General features: G+C 42.8%; 1 long non-coding RNA gene across 3 annotated transcripts in view; it reads left to right on the top strand.

The window, feature by feature from the left end:
• LOC115090667 overlaps window positions 1-16,881 on the top strand; it is a 48,787-nt gene extending 31,906 nt beyond the window's left edge. For all 3 annotated transcript variants that reach the window (XR_003856462.1, XR_003856463.1, XR_003856464.1), the window contains exons 5-6: window positions 10,528-10,586; window positions 15,956-16,881. This is a non-coding gene — a long non-coding RNA (uncharacterized LOC115090667). The remainder of the gene's footprint in view (window positions 1-10,527; window positions 10,587-15,955) is intronic.
• Window positions 16,882-22,783: the final 5,902 nt, after the last annotated feature.

Here is a 22,783-nt window from a genome sequence, read left to right on the forward strand (position 1 = left end):
TATTAGGAAAACAGATTAAAGCTAGGTTGTTGTAAATCCCTACACAGAAGCCAGCAGAATACATAAAGCCTCAGTCACACAAACAGAACACAGATAGACTCTCACCAAATACAGAATAAAGAGATCATAAAATATAAATTGAAATGTGCAAACAAAAACTGAACTGGAAATCATAAGAAGCCAAATTCTGTAAGCAATGCAAACACAATCAAAAAATAAAAAACATTAAACATACCAATAAAAAGAATGTCAAATCTGGTGATAAATTCAGTCAATTAAAAACACATATAAAAATGTTTAAAATATTACCAAACACTAATAAAATATTTCAAAACAGCAGATACATCACATCCAATAATTAAAACTAACAAGGATAAAAATAAAAAATTCCCATTCTTCATACCTGGGAACTTTAGATTTCCAGTCTTCCTGAGATTGTTGTAGATTGAAGGAGAGTGCACAAACTTTAACCTCTCTCACACACACATATATTACAGGTACTCTCATGCACGTACGGCACTCTCCCTCATAGAGACACATATACACACACAAAACCCCTCTCATATATAAACATACATACACATACCCCCACAACCAGGTTCTTATGGCCTGGATTGGCCACTGTTGGAAACAGGATGCTGGGCTTGATGGACCCTTGGTCTGACCCAGTATGGCATGTTCTTATGTTCTTAACCCTCTCATATACACACACCACCTCCACCACCACTCATACACACACACACACACACACACACACACCACGCACCCTCACCCACACACTCCCCTCATCCACCCACCCATACATACACACACCCTTACCAACCCATCCTTTCATATTCACACACATGCTCTCACCCCCCCTCCAACACACACAAAAGCATTCACCCATCTACCCAGGTAGGCAGTCATCCACCCGCACACACACACAGGCAGTCACCCACACACATCCATAGGGCCTAGACCTTTTTTTTTCAGCCACCAATAGGATGGGGTCCTCTGTCAGACAATATGTCCTCCTCTGCTGCTGCGACTGGCCCTGCGGCAGCAGGATATGACGTCGGAATAAACGTGACTCCTGCTGCCCTGGGTTAGGGACGTGTGTTGACACTGAGCGGATCAGGCAGGGATTTGGTTTATCCCTGTCCTGATATGATGTTTGACTCTGGAGGCAGGGTGAGGCGGCGGCTGCGGTAGAGGTGTTTTGGAGGGGCACTTTTTGCCGCTTCAAAATTCTGCCGCCTGAGGCCACCGCCTCACCCTGCCTCATGATAGACATGATAGAACCACCCCTGGAGAAAAGCTTTTTACAATTCTATGGCCTACTACAGAAAGAAAAATGTGCATAATTAGAAACCCATGTATCTCTTACATGTTCATTATGGATATCCTGCTGATGTGACTGATATGGCATCAATAGACAAGTTTGGAAAGCCTTGGTCTATTGGCTTTGTTTGCTGAGGGAGGCCTTCAAGATAGCACTTGTGTCGAAAATGTTATACTGCTGACTCAGCCACTTTCAGAAAATGCACAGTTCACTTGAAGAAGGGCTTTACATGTTTGAAAAGGTCAAAATGACCTTTTCCACTGAGTGATTATAGTTATTTTCAGTATATAAAATCCTTCTGCATGGGCAAAAATCTTTGATCAATAATATTTAAATTGGCCTCTTGTAATTTTAAGGTTTATGCTTCCACGTGGGAGCCACTGATTCTAAATAATGATTCTGACCGCCCGTGACCAACTTAGATTGCATTCACATCAATAAATAATTAGACGAGATCAACAAAACATCCATACCTGGTTGATCAATACTTGCAACTGCTACTTTAATTGTGGTGGCTCTGTAGCCTGTGCCAGCAAGACAACTTGGAATGTTAACAAGGAAAGAATTGCCCATTATCTTTCCTAAAATGTTGTTGTCGACTGGAAAGAACTGAAATGCTGGAGTGAGAAAAGCATGGGAAAAAAAAAAACAACAAGAAGATAATAAGAGTTCATTTGTTTCAACCAAAACATCACATGCAAGCTTTCAATAGAACCAGTGACCCAAAATGCTAAGATCCAAAGATACAGCAAGCCATTTACCAGCATGTTTTAAATATTTTTCCACATTTCTGATGAAACCTTATCCAAACAAAATTGCTGGTACTCAAAATTAAGTTTTAGATATGTAAGTTCGAACTACATGGCAACAATTAAGAGCCTTCATTTGAACAATCAAATTCAGGTCACTATTCTACTTAAAACTCCTATTAGATGTTAATTCTCGATCTGCTAATTGTATGCATTTTCAGGCACAGGATGGTCTCTGACCTTTTCCAGCATAAATTTTGCAGTTATGTTGCTTTTTAAATGAGATATGAAAAGAAAATGTTATAGCGGTTGGGAGGCATGCAACTTTGTTTTGTACATATTATGCATAGCTCATTTCAGATTTTTTTATCCATAAATAATTAAGACATTCTTAAGGTATGTAAATAACTGTTTTATTAAATCCTAGCCAAGATAGGACCTGTGTGGCCTCCAAAACTCATGACCTATACATATTTTTTCTCTTGGTCCATTTAAAGATATCACAGCCTACGAAACTCCACTTTTTCTTGGGACCAGTATGGAAGGTGGAACTGACTTATTAAATTCTACTCCAAATGAACTAGATGCCAGTGCATTTTAATAACAGACTGTTTTCCTAGCACATGGAAATCTATAAATGCTGCAGGGAACTAACAAGTTCAGTATAAGCAGTGCCATGACCTTCTGTCTGCCAGTTGTAAAAGAGGCATCCCTATCTCATAAGGATAGAATAATAATTTGTAATAAATGATACCTTATCTACACACTGCTTTAATCCAAAGGATTTTACAGATATAATATGCAATTATTACTCAGTCACAATCAGAACTCTCACTTTATCTAATTTGGAATATTGTAAGGCTGATTTGAAAATGAAATAGAACAATATGACTGCAGAAGTGCTATAGGTAGATCTGTTAGAATTGTTATTAAACTTTCTCTGGCTCTGTATGTTAATATACATGCTATAAAGGTTGGTTTTTGTCATTTTAAATACAGTAAATAGAATTAATATTTTGCAACATTTTAAATAAAATCCAGAAGCATACAACACATATTTTACAGAATGAAAATGTTCACTAAATAGTCTTTGATTTTACATGTGGCAGTTATCATACAGAATAATAAATCCTGCTATGAAAAAATGCACATGATCAATATTACACAGTCTAACAACTGCATCTGTTCTGGCAGGCCAATCAATAATATAAAATAGAACCACTGTTTTAGTGTTCACTGTATCTACTAGATCTATTTCTATGATAAAACAATGTTAATCATTTTTATTTTCCTCATAATGCTACAATCAAAAAATTAAAATATATTACTGACATAGTCTCCAGAGGTGGGAAATAAACGCATACTACTTACTGGTTTTGTTTAAGGAGGAAAATGGGACAGCCCATCCTGTTCCAAGCGCACCAAGGAAGCAGGTAAGGAAGATCAGCCTCATGGTGGAGTGTGTGTAGTGCTAATAGCTAACTTGGCAAACTGAGGAAACAAACTGCTCAACTGGGAGATTTACTTCTCTTAAGAAGTGGGAGGGGTCTATAGCTAATAATGAGGTGAAATCTCAGCTTGTCAGGTATAGCTAGTAGAATTCAAGTATTCCTGCCTAGAAATCATTTGTTACATACTCAAGAGACTCCTGGGACTATGTTGTGCACATTGGGGCAAATACAATACAGCTTTCTGATTGCTTATATGAGTTTTGCATTTGCAACACATCATATTCTCAGTAACCGGATTAATAACATTTAGGGTATTATTAGTATTAATATTATTTCACAGAGAATCTCAGCAAAAGATAAACATAGGACACAGGCATGGACTGCTGGTCCAGCATGCACTGCTTTTTTTGCTATATGCATTTAATATTATGGCAAAACAGGTAAAAACTTAATGTGAGTGTGCAGTAAAGGCTTATATTAGTTTGCCAGAAATAGCACTGCATATCTTACAATATGCATCCAGGAAAAAGAAAACATTATTGGAAAAATATTTTGAGGGCAAATGTATTCTGGCCTGTTCCAATGGTAAAGAATATTAAAGCCTGATTTACTAAGGCTTTTTCCTCATTCTGTCTATGGTGGAAAAAGCTTAGTGAGATCTGATTGGGCAGTTTGGAACTGATTTCCACATGTACATGGATGATGTCCAGTTGTGTATATATATATATATATCCCTTGGTGCAGAGGGGGTCTCGATATTTGACAGATTAAATGTATATCTTGATGCATTATGCAATTGGTTTTCAGCAAATAAGCTAAAATTAAACCCAAATAAAACAGAAGTTCATGGAATCAACAAGAATCAGGAAACTGGATTGAGTTGCAAAGGAACGCGGTTCCATTTTCTATGAAAAAGGAGGTCCGTAACCTGGGGGTTTATCTAGAGGCAAACTTAATTCCCAAATATATACAGTTACCAGCAGTGTATTTTGTCGGCTATGAGGGATTTGGAAGCTTAAGCTATGATTTAACAGGAAGGAGCTGGCTATCATAATACCCGCTGCAGGTACACCATATTTGGATTATTGCAATGTGCTGTATGTTGGCTTGTCAGTGAAGGAAATCGGTCATTTGCAATCAGTCCAAAACATGCCAGTGCACTTGCTGGAGCACTGTGATCTAACAGAAGATGTCACCCTATTTGAAAAAGTTACATTGGCTCACAATCCAGAGCTGGATGTAGTTCAAGGTACTATGCTTGACCTTTAAGTCCTTGACAGTACGGTCCAGGATATCTGTGGCAGTGAATAAGCCCCAAAATTCCGACCAATCCATTGTGATCCCAAGGAGACTGTTTGTTGTCTGTCCCATCAGTTCAGGAGGGCAGGCATGAGGCAGTGCGAAGGAGAGCATTCTCCTGCATCACCCCAGTGTTTGTGGAACAAACTCCTTTGGAAAATGTATGGCCTTCCAGAGAAATGTGACTATTTCAAAATGCGTGTATTAGGTAGGCAGATGTAATCTCAGTTAGCCAAATGAGTTCAGGAGTTAGAGATCAGGGGGGATTCTTAGGATACTTGTCAGTGGGGAAGGTGAATACTGGAATAAATAGGAAATGGAGATTGGATTGTAGAGGTTATGGGTAGTGGCATTTTATGGAAAAGTTGGGGCAAGTTTGGAGAATTGCTTGTGAGAAATAGATTACTATTCTCTAGTCCTGATTGTTATAAATAGGTAGGCATTTTGGAGATGTTAATGTCTATTGGTCTATGTCCTGCATGTTGATTTAATTTTGTAATTCCATGCCCTGAGTGCTATTTGCAAAAGAGAGTGTAAGAACTATTTTAAATAAACAATTATTTCTGTATATGCTCAAATTGCTATAATGTTTCAACACTGCTAAGAAAAATGTTCACTTTGTAAACCGTTAGGATGGCTCTACCGAATAACGGTATATAAAACTCATCAAATAAATAAATAAATAAATTAGGCCCTTAATTGAGGGAAAACCAACCACACAATAACATAAAGACAAAGAAGTGGTAGTCAAAATCTATCAAAAAAATAGAAGGTGTTGCAGAAGGACATAATAAGTGAGTAAATCACTACTTCTGTTTTATAATCATAGTCCCAGTCTAGTCAATTCTTTTAAAGTATTTTTATTTCCACAGAGAACTTAACACATCCACCTTCAATCTCAAAGCAACATAAACCCCATGAGGTCCACTCCACTAAATTTACTATAAGATCTTAGTGGACACCAGGATATTATTGTACTCTGACCTGGCTGAGGTTTGAGACATTGTCAGATTTTGGGCATCCTTGGGTTGGATATAGTGGGCAGTGGTGGAGTGAAGCAGAGAGATTAAGAGGTCAGGTAGAAGACAATGAGGAAGGGGAGTTGGTGTAGGGTTGCATATAGGAATCTGTATGCACATCTACCCAAAATGTATGAATCTCCACTGGGCAGTCCGGATGGTCAATTTTGGTCTTTATCTACCGACATTTACTATTTTACTGTAATATCTGCATCTGGGTGAATTGGAGACAAAAATCTAAACCTGAAAACTAATGTAATGGCACTGATCAACCTTCAAGAAACTTTTTGAGGACAAATATATTCTGGCCTGTTCTTTCATGGGGTATATACTAGAGGTCACATGGAGAAGCAATGGTACAAGAAGATAAACTGCTATATTTCAATCTGCAGTAATGCAAATTGCACTAGGAATCAGGGCAGAAGAACATGAACATGTACTCTGTGGCATTTTTCAACCTATTGAATATTATGTTGTGGTTTGCACTGCTAGTATAGCAGAGGCCTAGAACCAACATCCACTGCCAGCTAGGGCCAATGCTTCTCTGTTTCCATTAGGCAAACTAGGCCTAGAGCACCAAGTTTTGGGGGTGCCAGAATCCTGCCAGCATGAGGTCCTGAGTGGTGCTGCACCAGAGCTGATACCACCGAAGGAGCGCTGAGCTGGAGCCTACAGCTAGAAGCTGGGGGGAGGAGGGGGAAATGAATGACCAGAGGTTTGCCTAGGGCACCAAATATGGTTGCACCTGCTCTGTGCCAACTCTCACCCTGTGCTGTTGAACAAAGTCATTTTAATCTCTCTGCTCTAGTTTAGACTGAAGATTATTTTGGGTCAGGGATGCTGTGTGATATATTCTGTACTTCCTATTATTCACTGGTAGCACTCCATAAGTAATATATTTTCTGAACATCTGCTTTTGTTGAGATCTTTAAACCGTTGCTTCTGTAGGATTATGTAGAATGGTTGGTGTATAGTGTAGTCCAAGAGTAACAGTTACACAAATTTTGGACCATAATATATACACTTCAGTTCTTTGTTGTCCTCATCTCCTCATAAGAGCATGCATCAAATAACCTAGAATTGCTCTTAATAGCCAGAGCTTCTGCCTGCTTCTTAGCAAGGAGAATGGTCAGGGAAAATGTTAAGAAACCATTCTGTCTTTTCCCAGAACATCCTTACAGCAAATGTTTGATTCTGATTGTCAATGTAATACAGATGTTTGCAGTATACAATAACAGACTTTTTTTTGTAAGTATTGAGCAGTGATGGCAAAATTAGATTAATAGGAAGAAAGGGAAAAATAAGGGAAAGCAAAACGAGAGAGTTGGCATCCTCCCAGCTCTATCAATTAGGGCTGCATTTACTGTAGAAGAAGCTACTCCTTCTTATGTTAATGATAATTAGCATTCCTACAACTACTTTCTTGCAAACAGAATTATAATGTACTTGCAAATTCTAATATTTAACAAATGTAGACACTGGGATGGAATCTGTGGCTACTAATTTTGGTACCTGATCTACCTGAGAGCTTCGAAAGGGAAGCCCAAAGAAGGAACAATGCACTACAGTTTATCCTCTACCGTTTTGCCTCAGGTTTCCATTTTGCCATACTATCATGGTTTTCATATGTAAATAATGTAAATACTTGAGGGGGAGGAGAGCATCAGTATCAAACAAAATTCCTCATAATGTATGACATAAACCGCAGTAATAACTCAGTAAACTGCAATGTTACTTGTATGACAGTCTGAGAAGTGCTCAGCTATTATACAGTATTCCCATGTGTGAAGCCCTAAAGCAAGGTTTATTAGGGATGTGCATTAATTATTACATCCGTTTTGGCGGAACCCGCATACCTTGCCGACTTTATAGTACATGGATAAAAATGGATAGTATGCGCCTAACTCATTATTAAAAACACACGCATACTATCCATTTATTCCTGTGAACCATAAAGTCAGCGAGGTATGCAGGTAATGCCGAATTGGATATCGACGCGATATTAAGTAGGAGAAACCACCGAAAAGCAGTATTTTCTGCTTTTCTAATCAACTTTGGGGGCTCCTCCAAACTTAAAGCCAGCTCTGGGGCTGGCGTTAATTTTTAAGGGTTAAACTATGCGCATCGTGCGCACGGTTATTTTTTTACATGGGGGGGGGGGGGGGGGGTGTTTAAATAGCTAATAGCCTCATCAACAAGGCATTTACATAGTACCAACCTACAAAAGACCAAGACCATACAGTTACAAGGGAACAAACAGAACCCACAAAGTAGCAGAACCCGCAAAAGGACACTACTAAACCCACACTAATGTGATTTTTTAAGGGGAGAAAGAGCATTATGAAGACACTGAAATATGAGACATCCAGAAAAAGAGACAAAAATAAACCATCTTTGTTACTGTGTATACTTTGAATTTCAGACTAATTTACTAGGCATCCTTTCTTGTTCTAACACTGCTTGTGTTTTCCATCATTTCTTTTTGTTTGGAACCTGGCAGTTTCCTCCTGATCTTTTGGGCTTCTAGCTCAATTGGCAGCAGCGCTGGGATCTGGCACCCTGAGCCTTCATTTGCAACTACCTGGAGTGTTCTCCTCTATTCTATATTGCCTCCCTCCCAACTTACTATAATTCAGTCATTACAGTTGCAGTCAGTGCACAAAAAATACCCATATTATTTGCATTATACTGGCACATAGCACACAAGTTTGAATGCAGCTTATAAAAAGTTGCCCAAAAGAAAATGTTTGTACATGTAGTCTTTCAAAAATTAGAGACAATATTGTTTGCCTTAAATTTAGGTGTTGCTTTTGCAAGATTATTATAGCTCTTTTCCCCTAAGTGGTTGTGGAATCAAACCCAGATCCCTCTGTATGGTAGTACACAATGCAGCTACCAAGCCACTGGGCTGGGCTCTGTATTTCTAAAATGACCAAGACAACAGAACACACACACAAAGTCCTTGGGTGGAGAAAATACATTGTTTAAGATGTAAATTAAAACCCATCAAGATCCCTTTCTCAGCATCAGGTGACACATTTTAGGAAGTACCCCCTATGTGTTCACTTTATGTCCAGTAATATATGTACTGCTATGTATGCATCTTGTGCCAGGACTGTCTTTTGAGATTATCTTTCCTTTATACCATAAAAATATGTGGTGCATAAAATGCAACTTTGCAGCACCAGTAGGGTGGGATTTGCAAATACAGTATTAAGTGCTCCTCCTGCTATTCAGTGAATAGGAGCAATTAACACCAAATTCACAGCAGGTGCTCAAATGCACTACACCCAGTATCAGCCGATCTCCAGGACATCAACAGGATCAGTCCAGTTTTCCCTTCCTAGTGAAAATCAAATAATTGGCATACCATTTGGAGTCTTTTTTCCTTTAGATATTCTTTTACAGGCTCCAACTGACTTTTCCAGTCATGTGTAAACAGCAGTTTAACACATTCTTTTGTCTCTGATCCCTGACCCCTGAAAAAGTGCCCAGTTCCCTGTGATTAGGGTCTTATTCAATCTGCTTTTACCCAAGGGCACTTTTTTGTCTTTGGGAATGCAGATATGGGTAGGGTGCAGGGTTAAATGCTCCCTTAGAAGCAGTTTGAGGTCAGGTGTGGAGTTTTGAAGGCAGATGGGGCAGAGTTACACAATGAGGAGATCTGTCAGGGGCCAATATTACAATTCAGGCTTCATGCAGTCAATCTTTTTTCTTGGATGAGGAGAAATGTTCAATCTATATTACAACAGCATACACATCACGAAAAAATAATTAAGGTAGATTTATGCATCACTTTTTTTTTTTTAACCATAAAAGAGGCAACTGAGAAGATTTGGCAGGTTAATGGTTCTTTTCATATGACATCCACTATGTAGCTATATTACAAAATTATTATATCTATCAGGTTACACATGGGTAAACTCAGACACAGGGTCACACTGAAAGCTAGAGGGATCTGGGAGACTCAAGCATGTGGTCAGGATTTCTGTTGTCTCCCAGTTCAATGATGTAACCTCTAGGCCACATTTCCCCTAGATTATTAAGACCTGATGTAATGTTTTATGCCTGTATACAGTACTTGTTTGTAAGATACTCTAGAATGCAAAATGATAGTATTGAAGGTATTCTATGAAGCCTTGTGACATAGTATATGCAGAGGAAGGGGCAGGTTCCATTTTAAATGTTCATCAGCTTTTTAGAAATCAAATTACACTAAAAAAAACATTCATAGGAAATTAAGAAATGTCTCAATGTGTACACTTTTATAATGAAGAATAAAGAGCAAAAGAAAAAGGCATTTTAAGAAAGAAATATGTTTGCTTGAGGTTTAATTGTAAAAATGTAATAAACAGAATTTAATTTAAACAGTCAGATGCACACTTTTGTGATTAGGAGTCAAAACTGGATGCATTATATTAAGGGCATAATAAAGAAATATTGCAGTGAATGTACATTTAGACCTCTAAGGGGTGATATACAGAAATGGACTACCCATACATATGACCACTAGTACTTAGTGGTTAAAGGAGCTATTGCAATGTATACTATGCTTCCATGCCTCTGTTTCATTCCCCTCTGCTACAGAGCACATGGCACTGTTACATATCTGTTGATAAATGATAAAGTGTGATAGATAATGAACAGAAAGTAGGTAGACTGACCAGTTTTTCTTTGTATCATAGCAAAAGATAATTTACAGAAGAATCAGGGTTCAAAAGAATTTTGAAACTCACAGCTAGAGGTAATGATTCCAAAACTACTATATAGTCCGAGGTATTGCAATAAAAAGAGGTAATAGGAGAGCAAACATTCTATTGGTTTGTTGACTTTCAGCCTGAAATATGTCTCTTGCTAGGCAATAGCTCAAATTCTTTTTTCCAGCACAGTTTTGTCTTTAGATCATGACAAAGATCAATGGCTGTCTAGAATGTGCACCTTTTTAAAAGGATAGATAAGTTATAGTGTGAGCAAAGAAAATATCTAGGAGGACTCAGAAAACAAATAAAAACCTTTCATAAAATGAAAAATAACAATCTCACAAAAAACACACAGAACTTGATCTGCAAGCAAACGTCCTCACAGGCAGAGAGTGGCAGAAAGCCATGGATAAATTTGACTTTTGTTATGTGAGATTTGGTGCATCTGTATTTGGGTTTACTGAGTTTTCCATAATATAGGCAACCAGAACCCCTTCCCCCAGCTTATGCATGTGATACAGTTAAAACTGAATACACCAACATTACTGTATAAAAAAGCAAAGTCTGCAGCTCTAATTTAAAAATATAGTACTTAATGCAAAACCATAGCTAAACCATGAAATTCTCAGCAACCATATCAACTTTCACCTATTTGCTACCACCATAGGATGGGGAGGGCCATCAGTTATGCACTGAAGAATGCCGGCAGTCATCTTTGCCAAAGTTCGGGCCCCCACCTTGTAAACTAAGCTCAGGGCCAGTGCATCCATTAGGTGAACTAGGCAGTTGTCTAGAGCGTCAACATTTGGGGGGCAGCAAAATTCCACCAGCATGAAGCCCAGGGTGTTCATTACCAGAGCCAAATCACCAATGCCCAGCCTTGGGTGAATTTTGTATTCATAAAGGTGGATAATAAATTCGAAGAATAAATAAAGATTAAATAGAAAGAAGGGAGCATTGTGCTGGAGCCACTATTGCCAGTAGGTGGAAGCGCTCGCCTGGAACTGGAAACAGTCCCAGCTAGGCTGCCCACTAACAACACAGCTAAATCCATCATGTGTCTGGCGGTATAACCGGGTCCCCTTACGTTGTCTCTGGCTGCCTTACAGGTGTCTGATCAATGGCACACTCCAACTGCAACTTCTCCCCATCCACATTGAACATACTCAGGTAAGGGACTCCCTCTCTGGCCATTTGCTTGGTGTGAAGGAATGATCATCCGATCTCTGTTGCAAATTACTCAAATCCTTGCCCCCCTTTTCAGCTTGGGCAGAACAGTAGTCAATAGTAATCCAGTCATAGGAATGTAAGAATTGCCATACTGGGTCAGACCAAGGGTCCATCAAGCCCAGTATCCTGTTTCCAACAGTGGCTAATCCAAGTCACAAGTACTTGGCAAGTATCCAAACATTAAATAAATCTCAAGCTACTCTTGCTTAATAATTAATAGCAGCTAATGGATTTTTCCTCTAGGAACTTATCCAAACCTTTTTTAAACTCAGCCTCACTAACTGCTGTAACCACATCCTCTGGCAATGAATTCCACAGCTTAACTATATGCTGAGTGAAAAAGAATTTTCTTCGATTTGTTTTAAATGAGCTACTTGCTAACTTGATGGAGTGCCCCCTAATCCTTCTATTATCGGAAAGAGTAATCGAATTACATTAACTTGATCAAGTCCTTTCATGATTTTGTAGACCTCTATCATATCCCCCCCTTAGTCGTCTCTTCCCCAAACTAAACAGCCCTAGCTTCTTTAGCCTTTCCTCATAGGACAGCCATTCCATGCCATTTATTTTGGTCACCCTTCTCTGCACGTTCTCCAGTGCAACTATATCTTTTTTGAGATATGGTGACCAGAATTACCCACAGTATTCAAAATGCGGTCTCACCATGGAGCAATACAGAGTATTTTGATGCTGCTCGCGGAGCTCATCCCACGAGCAACCTCTCACCTGCACCTGTGCCCGACTATTCCCCAGCCCGACGCCGCTCCTTCTTTGCAGTCTGTGCCGCCCGGACCGCCGCTGCCAATGCTGCCTCTTCCAGCGGGGAGCCACCTTCCTGCTGCTCCCCGCGGCCTGGGACGCTGATGACTCTGAGGCCTTGCTCTTCGCGGCAGGAGTGCCACCACCATAGACTCTGCCTCCTTAAGCAGCTAGGAAGCCGCCATCGTCTTCGTCTTCTTCATGGCCCTGGTGCCGCTGCCGACTGCACCTTCGCAGCAGCAACGCCACTGATGCCTGCTCCTGCCTGTCCCTGGGCCTCTAAGCGTGTGTGCATGCCCCTTCACAATATTTAAAGGGCCAGTGGTGGGAAATGCCCCGCGACCCCAATGGATGACATCATTAGCCTGCTTCTTCTCCAGCCCCATAAAAGGTCTCTCTTCCACTTCCTCGGGGCCTTCAAATCAGATCTCCATGGTCGTCCATGCATCTCTTCTCTGGTCAAGGTCCTCATGTCTAGATGGCTCTTCGTTTGATGTTCCAGATGTTCCTGATGTTCCCGGTCTCCTTCGTCTGATGTTCCTGGTCCTGTTCCTCGTTGGATCTCCTTTGTCATCTCTTCGGTGTCCTGATGTTCCATGTCCTGATGTTCCTGATATTCCATGTTCCTGACGTTCCTGATGTTTCGCATTCCGGTCCTGATGTCCTCGTCTTCGGCTCTTCGTCTTGCTTCCAGGTTTCCTGCTTGTCTACCTTTCCTGGTGTGCCACCGTCATGGTCCGTGACCAGCCCATGGGGGGCTGTATTGGGCGCTTCATAGCACAAGGCCTGTCTTCACGTCTGCAGCGCAAGTCTCCGGAAGGCCCTTGTTTTTAATGCCGAGGTCTGTTCCTGAATCCGAGTTCCAAGTCTTGAATCCTGAGTCTTAAATCCTGAGTCTTGAATCTTGTTCCCAGTCTTTGGAATACCTTGTTCCTTCTTCTGTCCATGCCCTAGACTCAAGCCAGAACCTGCTCTGCTTCAGTGTGGTCCGCAACCAGCCACGGGGACTGTGTAGGGCGAGCCTCGGTGCAGGCCTCTCCTGAATCTTCGACATGTTTCCGGTTCCTAGTCTTCACTTTCTCACCTGGAGTCTGATTTGCTTTCAGCGTGGTCCGCGACCAGCCATGGGATGCTGTGTAGGGCGCGCTGCGATGCAGTACTCACCCTGTACTAGTGCCTGAATCCTGAATCCTCGCCTGAGTCTTCCAAGTATCCTGGATCCTTGTCCGAGTCTTCTAAGTATCCTGAAACCTTGTCTGAGTCTTCCAAGTTCCTCGAACCCTCGTCTAAGTCTTCCAAGTTCCAGAGTTAGATGTCTCGTTTTGTTTCTGCTCTCAGCCTCCATCTGGCCTCATGCACTCGTTGTTCCTAAGCAGCAGGTCTGGAAGGGCTACCGAGTGGCTGGAGGGCTACTCTTGGGACCAGCATTGCGTTGCTGGGTCTTACCGGTGCGTACAGGTCCAGTGGAGGTCTGAGCTGCCTTGCTTCAGTTCCTCAATGTTCCATGCCTTGATCCCAGTCCAGCCTTATCCCAGCTCCAGCCCATGCCTGAACACTCTCACCTCCCACGGCATGTGTCTTGGGGCTCCTCCCTGAGCCACACCATAGCCCAAGGGTTTAGAATCCCCCTAGAGCAAGCGACCGCCCTTCTGCGCTCGCAACAAAGAGGCTTTATGCATCCATCATTCTATTTGCTATTCCCTTCTTAATAATTCACAACATTCGGTTTGTTTTTTGATCATCACAGCACATTGAGCTGACAATTTCAATGTATTATCCACTATGACACCTAGATCTCTTTCCTGGGTGGTAACTCCTAAGATAGAACCTAACATTGCACAACTACAACAAGGGTTATTTTTCCCTATATGCATCACTTTACAGTTACAGTTTGTTCATACTAGGAGGGTGTCAGCACTGGAAGAGAGTGATGGCATTGGCAGCTATGCTGCCACCTTCACTCTTAAACCTCTGAGTGGATACAGCTCATGCTCCCAGCAATCAATGTGAGGCTCTGTTGGGAGTTTTACTGCCAGGGGAAAGGGGAGAGGGCAGCAGAGGAGAGGCTGATGGATGGTGCCATGTTATTTTTGGCTGCCATGTACACAGCTTAGCATATTCTACATAAAGATGGTAAAATGCAGATGTGATATGTTATATTCTGTGGGGGCAATATTTAGCAGCTAAGCTATCTGGCTAACTCTGCTTCCTCCCCCCCCCCCCAATCACCTCCTGCCTGCCCCCAGAATGCCCCTAATGTATCTGGTTAAATTCTAGCAATTAAATAGTTACTCAGGATTTAGCCGGATAAGTGCTGAATATACCCGGGTAAACCATTTAGATGGATAACTTTTCAATTATCCATCTAAATGTCTTTTGAATATTATTGACCTCTGTATGTTTTCTTTGTCACTTGGATATATATATATAATGCAATTTATTATACTATCCCTACCCAAAATGTCTTACAATTTTAGTGCCCTAGTTTCTAAGCATTTTTCCCATATACACAAAATGAGAGAAAATTCTTCAGTCTCAGAGAAGGCCTGCTTTGATTGATTTGCCCTAGACCCTACACAATCGTAAAATCACCCCAATATGAGGTGTATGGGCAAATGAAATGTTGGCCAGGCTTACTCCTTCTCTGAGATAGAGTTGAGGGGGCCAGGAGGGATATTTGGCTTGGGCCTCAAGCTCAAAGGGAACCTCAAGTTTAGACATCTGTTAATTTCCAGGCATTTGATAACTTTTTGCAAATTGTTTTTATGTGCATCCCTAACAGGCCGAAATGTGACATGCTCAGCTTAGAGCTGCTGATTTGTTTATACTCTTATCTAACCTTTTAGGACCATTCCGATATCACTTTCTGCAGCTAGCAGCACATGAATTCTGTGCCACGCTACAAACAAATACAATGCCCACCACCAGATCAGCACCCTGCTCACAAAACCACAATCAACAAAAGGAGTAGAAAATTAAAGCTCTTGCAGCCATTCTACCAGGCAGAACAACCGGAGGAAGGGATAGTGGCAAGATAATAATTAAACTATTACCATTATTATTGCTATTTGTAGCATCTGCTGCAGGGTAATAACCCCCCCCCCCCCCCAGAATATAAAACAGTTTATCACTTCACTAGGGGTTGATTCATCCCCTGTAGTTTTGGCTTCCAGGAGGCAAATAGCTGCCAGCTGTCAGGTTTTGGACTTTTTTATAGGGGGTGATATCATTTGAGTATGATGTTGTTATAAATATGTAAAACTATACAATTGTTTAAGTAATATGGGTTTTGAGTAATGAGGGACTGCTAGGTATAAGCACATGTAAATTATTAAAGCAAATATCTCTTTCGTAATATTATATTGAAGTGACTATAAATTACTTATGGATTCCTTTTTTTTGTATCTGATTTCTATGCTTGCAGTTCAAATTGAAATTCCTGTGTTAATGAGCAATGAAGACATGGCTGGCAACTCTTCTTGAAAAGGACTGCTTTCTGTTGTGAGAGAAGCTGAAGTGCTGTGAGTTCAGTTTTGGGCCAGTTTACATGCCTGTGCGTCCAGGATAAAATAGAAAAATTCTCCCATTTTCAACAGGAATGCAGACAATGTCAGCAGCTGGCATGTGCTCAGATCTGCCCCTCCATCCCTTTTCCAGATGACTGTGCATGATATCTCCATAGAGAGGGGTCCTCAAACGTTTTAAGTGAAGGGCTGAGAGCGGGATTTCCAATCACTGACAGGCCTTGGATTCTGTCCCTCTCAATGATTTGAAATGCTATGGAAAAGGGGAGGTAGGTGCCAGGGTTCCCATAAAGGTATGGCAGATAGGGTAAAAATAATTCCTAGGAAGTTGGCAACCCTACCATCTGAATTCCTCCTCCTTCACCATCTGTATCTCTCCGCTGGGGATGGGGGAAGGAGGTGAATGGCAAGAAGATGTATTTTTGGCAGGGCCGGCAGAACCACTAGGTAAACTAGGCGGAGGCCTAGGGCGCCACGGTCCCAGGGGCAGCAGCCAAGTGAGAGACCCAACCGTCCTTACCCGACCCAGCACTTCTCTCAGCTGTAAGATAACCTGGCCCCTCCTCTTTTGCAGCGGCTCCCTCAGGCTGAACCTCGGCTCACGCCACTTCCCACCATAGGTGGGAAGTGGCGTGAGCACATCAGACCACAATAGGCCTACCCCCTTTTTTCTCATATTGAGGAACTATGTTTGTTATACTCCATCTCCTCATCTCGAGGACCTTGTTTTAGTTAACCTGTCTTTCTGAGCTGCCTGTCGTTACCCCCCCTCCCAGTTGAATTTCCTGTTAAAATGTAATTTTCCAAACCTTTTTGTTTACTGTAAACCGACATGATGTCCACAACGAATGCCGGTATATAAAATGTTCAAATAAATAAATAAATAAATAAATCAATCTTGCTCCAGCTTCCTCCGCATGGAGGAGTGGGAGAGAGTGCGGCAGCCCGTGCACGGCAGCATCATGGGGGGGTGGGGGGGCAGGGGGGCACAAAGCTGAAGGTGCCTAGGGCACCTAATACCCTTGCACTGCCCTGAGTTTTGGCAAACTCTCTCCCACTCACATCACCTATAACACTCTTGCTTTCTTCTTTCCTCCTCTTTCTCATCCTTCTTCTCCATCCCTCTCCCTTCACACTTCTTTTCCTTCCTCTCACCCCCTCTCACACACATTCACACAACACAGGGTTTTTCTCATACACACATGCACCCCAGGCTGTGGTTCACACACACATATGCATTCACCCAGGCTCTCTCACACACACATACACACTCACCTACACAGGCACTCAGGTCCTGGGTCTCTTCTTCAGCTGCCAGTGGGTGGAGGTCCTCTGACAGCTGCTGATTCTCCCTCTCTTCAGTTGCCATCGGGTGGGCTCTGTGATGGCCTGCCCAGCCTCTTTTGCTCTTCAGCTGCCAGTGGGATGGGGTACACTGGCAGCCACCATGTTCTCCTCTTATTGGCCACTGTGGGATGTGCTTTGAGCAGCCTGCTGGATCCTGCCTGGCCTCTCTTGCTCTTCAGCTGCCAACTGGATGGGATCTGCTGGTGGCCACCACATTCTCCTTCTTGGTCACTGCAGGATGGGCTTCATGGCAGCCTACCAGGTCCTGGTGTGGGCGGCAGCAGGAGTCACGTTGAAGTGATGATGTTCACTTCAACGTGACTCCTGCTGCAGGCTGGGCAAGGGAAGGGAGGTTGATCACCACTTCTTTTCTGGTGGCGAGGATTGGGGACCCGCCAGTACTTCCTTCTGCCCTGTTGCTGTGGGAGACTTCCTGACTAGATGATGGGGGTTGGGGGTCCCACTAACACTTTCTTCTTTGTCACTATGTGAGACTTCCTGTCTGGCTGGCAAGGATTGGGGACCCAATCAGCACTTCCTGCTTATGACAATGCATGTAATTAAAAACAACAAAACAAATGTAAACCTTGCTCTGGGGGCCAATTCGGCCACAGGCAGAAAAGTATTTGGTGAGCCAGGAAAAATTGCCGTTTGGGCCGGATGTGGCCTTCAAGCCTTAGTTTTTCGACCCCTGCCATAGAGTATTGATGTCCCATAAGAGATGAGGGTACACTTTAATGAGACAAATTATGTGATCCACAACTGACAGAAGGAGCAGAAACCAACATAAACCCCATTTACAGGAAATGACCGAGATGTACAGCAAAGCCAAGGACCTAATTTTGAAGTGGATATACAAATTTTTTTCCTGCATGTTGTTAGAGAAACCCTTCTATGTACACATGAGAGCAGTAAAGGGGAAGGCCAGATATGAATAAACAAGTACTTGATAACAGTGAAGTAGTGCAAGAACACATCCCAAATATGGTCTTTGGCAATCAGTTGTCATAAAGATATGATTGAAAAATAACATGCATTAAATTATGAATGTGATGAAAATTTCCTGTAAGAGAGTAGCTTTGATAAAAAGCACTTTCAAAGCTGTTATTTTTAAGGAACATAAAAGTACATTTAGAAAGATTCCCATTATAGATCCTCAGAACAATTTTCAAATGCCATTTATCTGGGTATAAGCTCTCTGAATATTGCCCACCCTGTATGTGGGTAAATGAATGCATGAGGATCAATAATGCACATTATTTTCCTGGGGGGAGGGGGCACAAAGTAAGTGGGATCAAAGGCAGAGTTAGATCAAGGGAGTCTTAGTAACATAGTAATGACAGCAGAAAAAGACCAAATGGTCCATCCAGTCTGCCCAGCAAGTTTCATTAGGTAGTAACTGCCAATCCATGCAGGTTACCCCTATGTCTCTGTTTAGGGTAGCAACTGCCACTCCTAGCTGGTTACCCCCAAGCCTTATGTTAATGGCAGCAATATTTAGTCAGACATGTTGCTTTAACATGCTTTGTTTTTGGTTTTACCTGTAGAAACAGTCCAGTGCTTTGTTCCCAGATGTCTTCATATCAGTACCCTGGACCGTAAAAGTCAGGGCCCAGCGCTGGCTGGCTGAATCCAATTTCCACCCCTCCCCCCTCTTTAAGCAGAGAGTGATATTGTAGTTGTACCAAAAGCATCAAGGCTAATCAGTTAATGGTAGCAAACCCATGCTTTCTGATTAAGGGTATTAACTGCCACTTTGTCTAACGTATAGGGATCCACAGTGTTTATCCCATGCTCTCTTGAATTCATTTACTGTTTTCATCTTCATCAACAACATGCATGGTTTTTCCATTTTCAAAACTGTGTATGTTGTTTTTCAGCAAAAAAAAATATAGCTGCAAGACAAGGAGGAGCAAATTTCTGTGGGTTTTAGATGTTTTGTTTTATATGTAGTGAACTAATATGTTTGTTTGATTGTCATCCACCTAGAACTGGCAATAGGCGGGCAACAAATATTTTAAATAAAGAAAATAAATGCGTACACTTTCTCTTTGAGAACTGGTGCAAAAGCTGAGGGAGAAAAAGTAGCCACTGACTTTGTAACAATCTGCATAATTTTGAGAATTGCTCCCCTTCAAGAAAAACTCACTCCACTAAATCAGTGTTTACCTTCTATACTAAGTGTAGTATAAAATAAAACCAATCTATCCTTGAGACAGAAAGATACTTGAAACCCACACTAAGACCTTGTCTGTTAACCTGTGACAAATCTCGACAAACTCCCCAAACAAGCTTCACCGCATACCTATGTGTTGAAACTTGTAGCTGAAAACTTTATCAATTTGTAGTATCAAAGGTGTGACTGATAGCATTCCTCAATCTCCTATCATACATTAATGCTCAGGACTCACATTAGATCCTATCAGGGAAGCTTTCATAGTCACTACTTTTTGCAAACTGATACATAGAAGCATGGACTATAAAGGATCCTGTGACTCCAGGCTCAGGGAGCAGCAGCATAACATGGGGAAGAGAAGGGATGTTCCTGGCCGGCCGGGGGGGATCGTAGGAGCAAGATGTATGAGGGGTTGCAGGTACATCAAAGGGGCAGGAGGGAGAGGACAGGGTGGGCCAAAAAGGGTAGGAAGGCTTAGGGTGGAGCGGGATCATAAGGAGGAGGCAATGAGCTAGCAGCCCCTTTTCCCACTGGCATTGAGGCGCTCGCAGTTGATCCGGCGCGTGAACCATCCCAATGCGAAAGCAGGCATCGGGCCTACCTTTTCCTGGCATGTCCCACAAAATGATCTCAGCGGCTTTCCTTCTGGGAAGAAGCATGCAACCCCTTTCACATCTATCGGAGTTGGCAGCTCTAATCGGGCAAGCATACGGTACAGTTAAAAAAAAAAAAAAATTGCCTATGGAGCAGGTTTGCTGGGCCTTGGCTGATAAAGGACCTGTGGCTTCCTGGGGCTATCGTCACGTACGTGGGTTGTTTCAGGGGCCCAGCAGGAAGCACTGGAGCTAGGCCTTGGGCAGCAGGGGCAGTAAAGCAAATAAGAGCCACCCAGTAGCTCAATGATAGAGCACCAGCCACTCAATTCAGCATGTTGCTGGTTCAGGATTAGCCATAGCATTTTGGTCAGTTGACAGGTAAAGTCTTTAAGGGCCTCCTGTTGGTCCATGGGATGTTGTCTGTTGCTTGGCGGATTGCACAATTGCAAGGCCTCAGGCAGGAAAGGCGATTTAAAAAAAACACGCTACTAGTCACCCACGTGATGTAGGAAAAGGTATTCTGAGGTGCGGGCACACAAGTTGAGATAGAGCACACAATCACATTTCCCCTTGCAGGGGATGCAGATATCACAGCCTCCGTTGTACACTCCCCGCCTCTTTCCCTCACCCAACATGGCGCAACAGGGGGGAGTTGTTCGCGCACGTCAGAGTGTGGCCAATTTGGCATGCGGGTCTGTCAGGAGGCACAAAAGGCTCGGTGGGCCACTGCAAATCTAAGAGGGGAGGGATGGGAGTTGGCCATGCGGCAGAGCTCGGCTCGTTCCAGCAGAGCTCAACTCAGTGATTGGTAGGGCTGGAGATGGGGGTTCCAGCCTCAGGAGACACGGGCCTTCACTGTTGGGTGGACCCAGGCAGTGCTTGTTTTGTTTGCAAGGTTTGGGGTTTTGTCAGGCTTGGGGGGAGCCTTGCCATGGGTTACTGCCTCCTGCGAAAGGTAGTACATTGGGAACAGAAAAGAAGAAGGAAAGAAATAAGGGCCCGGTGAATTAGTGGAGTGCCTTGGCTGTGTGGAAATGGCGGAATGCTGACCAAGCAGTGGGACTGTTTGGATGTGATGTGCTAATATATAGTAACATAGTAATGATGGCAGAAAAAGATCAAATGGTCCATCCAGCCTGCCCAGCAAGCTTCCCATAGTAGTAAATGCCGCTCCGTGCAGGTTACTCCATGTTTCTGTTAAGGGTAGTAACTGCCACTCTGTGCAGGTTACCCCCAGGCCCATTACCCCCATGCTTCTATTCATTCATTCCCATCTTCTAGCCTTTAGGGATCCACAGTGTTTATCCCATGCCCCTTTGAAATCCTTCACGGTTTTAGTCTTCACCACTTCCTCTGGAAGGTTATTCCAGGCATCCACCACCCTCTCCGTGAAGAAATATTTTCTGACATTGGTTCTAAGTCTTTCTCCCTGGAGTTTCAAATTGTGACCCCTAGTTCTACTAAATTGTTTCCAATGGAAAAGGTCTGTTGTTTATCATGGATCATTAAAACCTTTCAAGTATTTGAAGGTCTATATCATATCACCCGTGCTCCTCCTCTCCTCCAGAGTATACATATTCAGGTTCTTCAACCTCTCCTCATAAGTCATTTGATGGAGACCACCCACCATTTTGGTCACCCTTCTCTGGACCGCCTCCATCCTGTCTCTGTCCCTTTTGAGATATGGTCTCCAGAACTGAACTTAGGTGAGGCCTCTCCAAGGACCTGTACAAGGGAATTAACACTTCCCTTTTTTTTTTTTTTTACTAGATATTTCTTTCTCTATGTAGTCCAGCATTCTTCTGGCTTTAGCTATTGCCCTGACATATTGCTGTTGCGTCCGTCAGTCCCAGATGGCTTCGACCTCTGTGCCTCACCTTTCTTCCTTCTCTCTCCTCAAGTCTTGGGAAGATGGCTGCTGCCGCGTCTTCATGCTGCTCTCTCCGGTGTCCCCGGATCGGCAACGGCGACGGTGCTCACCATGATTTTCCTGAGGGCCTCCTAGGGTGCGCATGCGCGCATGCTACCCACGTCTTTATCCCCATCATGGCGGGAACCTCAGGTGACGTCATCACATCCTGGTGTTTAGCCTGCCCTTCGTTTGCTAACAAACTGAGTTAGCAAGGATTGGATTGCTTCCAGTCTAAGCTGCTCTGCCGCTTCCCAGCTGCCACAGGAAGCTCTCTCTGCCCTTCTGGGTAATTCTTCACTAACCTGGGTACCCGCTCCTCAGGGGCCCTTCTGCTCTATTTCAGGAACCTATCTTGGGATACCGGGTACTTGCTCCTTGAGGGCGTGCTCTCCCTAATCTGGTGCCTGCCACTGAACAACTTCTGCCTGCCAAGACCTTCAACTATACGGCTGTCTGCTTCAGTGAGTACTAACCTTTTCAGTCTGTCTCATCTTCAGCTTCAGCACTCTGTGTCTACATCTGGAACCTGTCCCTGCTACGCCACGCTGCCTATCACCTAGTCGAGTGTGAGACAGGTCTCTGTTAGTGATCACCCCTCCAGGAGGGCAGAGTTAGCAATCTGTTATAATCTGTTATCGATCCTGATAGGGAGTTAGCAATCTCCCCCTTCTCAGTCGTCTGCGGTAGACAACTGCAG

The sequence above is a fragment of the Rhinatrema bivittatum genome, chromosome 4 (genome assembly GCF_901001135.1).
Source record: "Rhinatrema bivittatum chromosome 4, aRhiBiv1.1, whole genome shotgun sequence".
NCBI lineage: Eukaryota > Metazoa > Chordata > Amphibia > Gymnophiona > Rhinatrematidae > Rhinatrema > Rhinatrema bivittatum.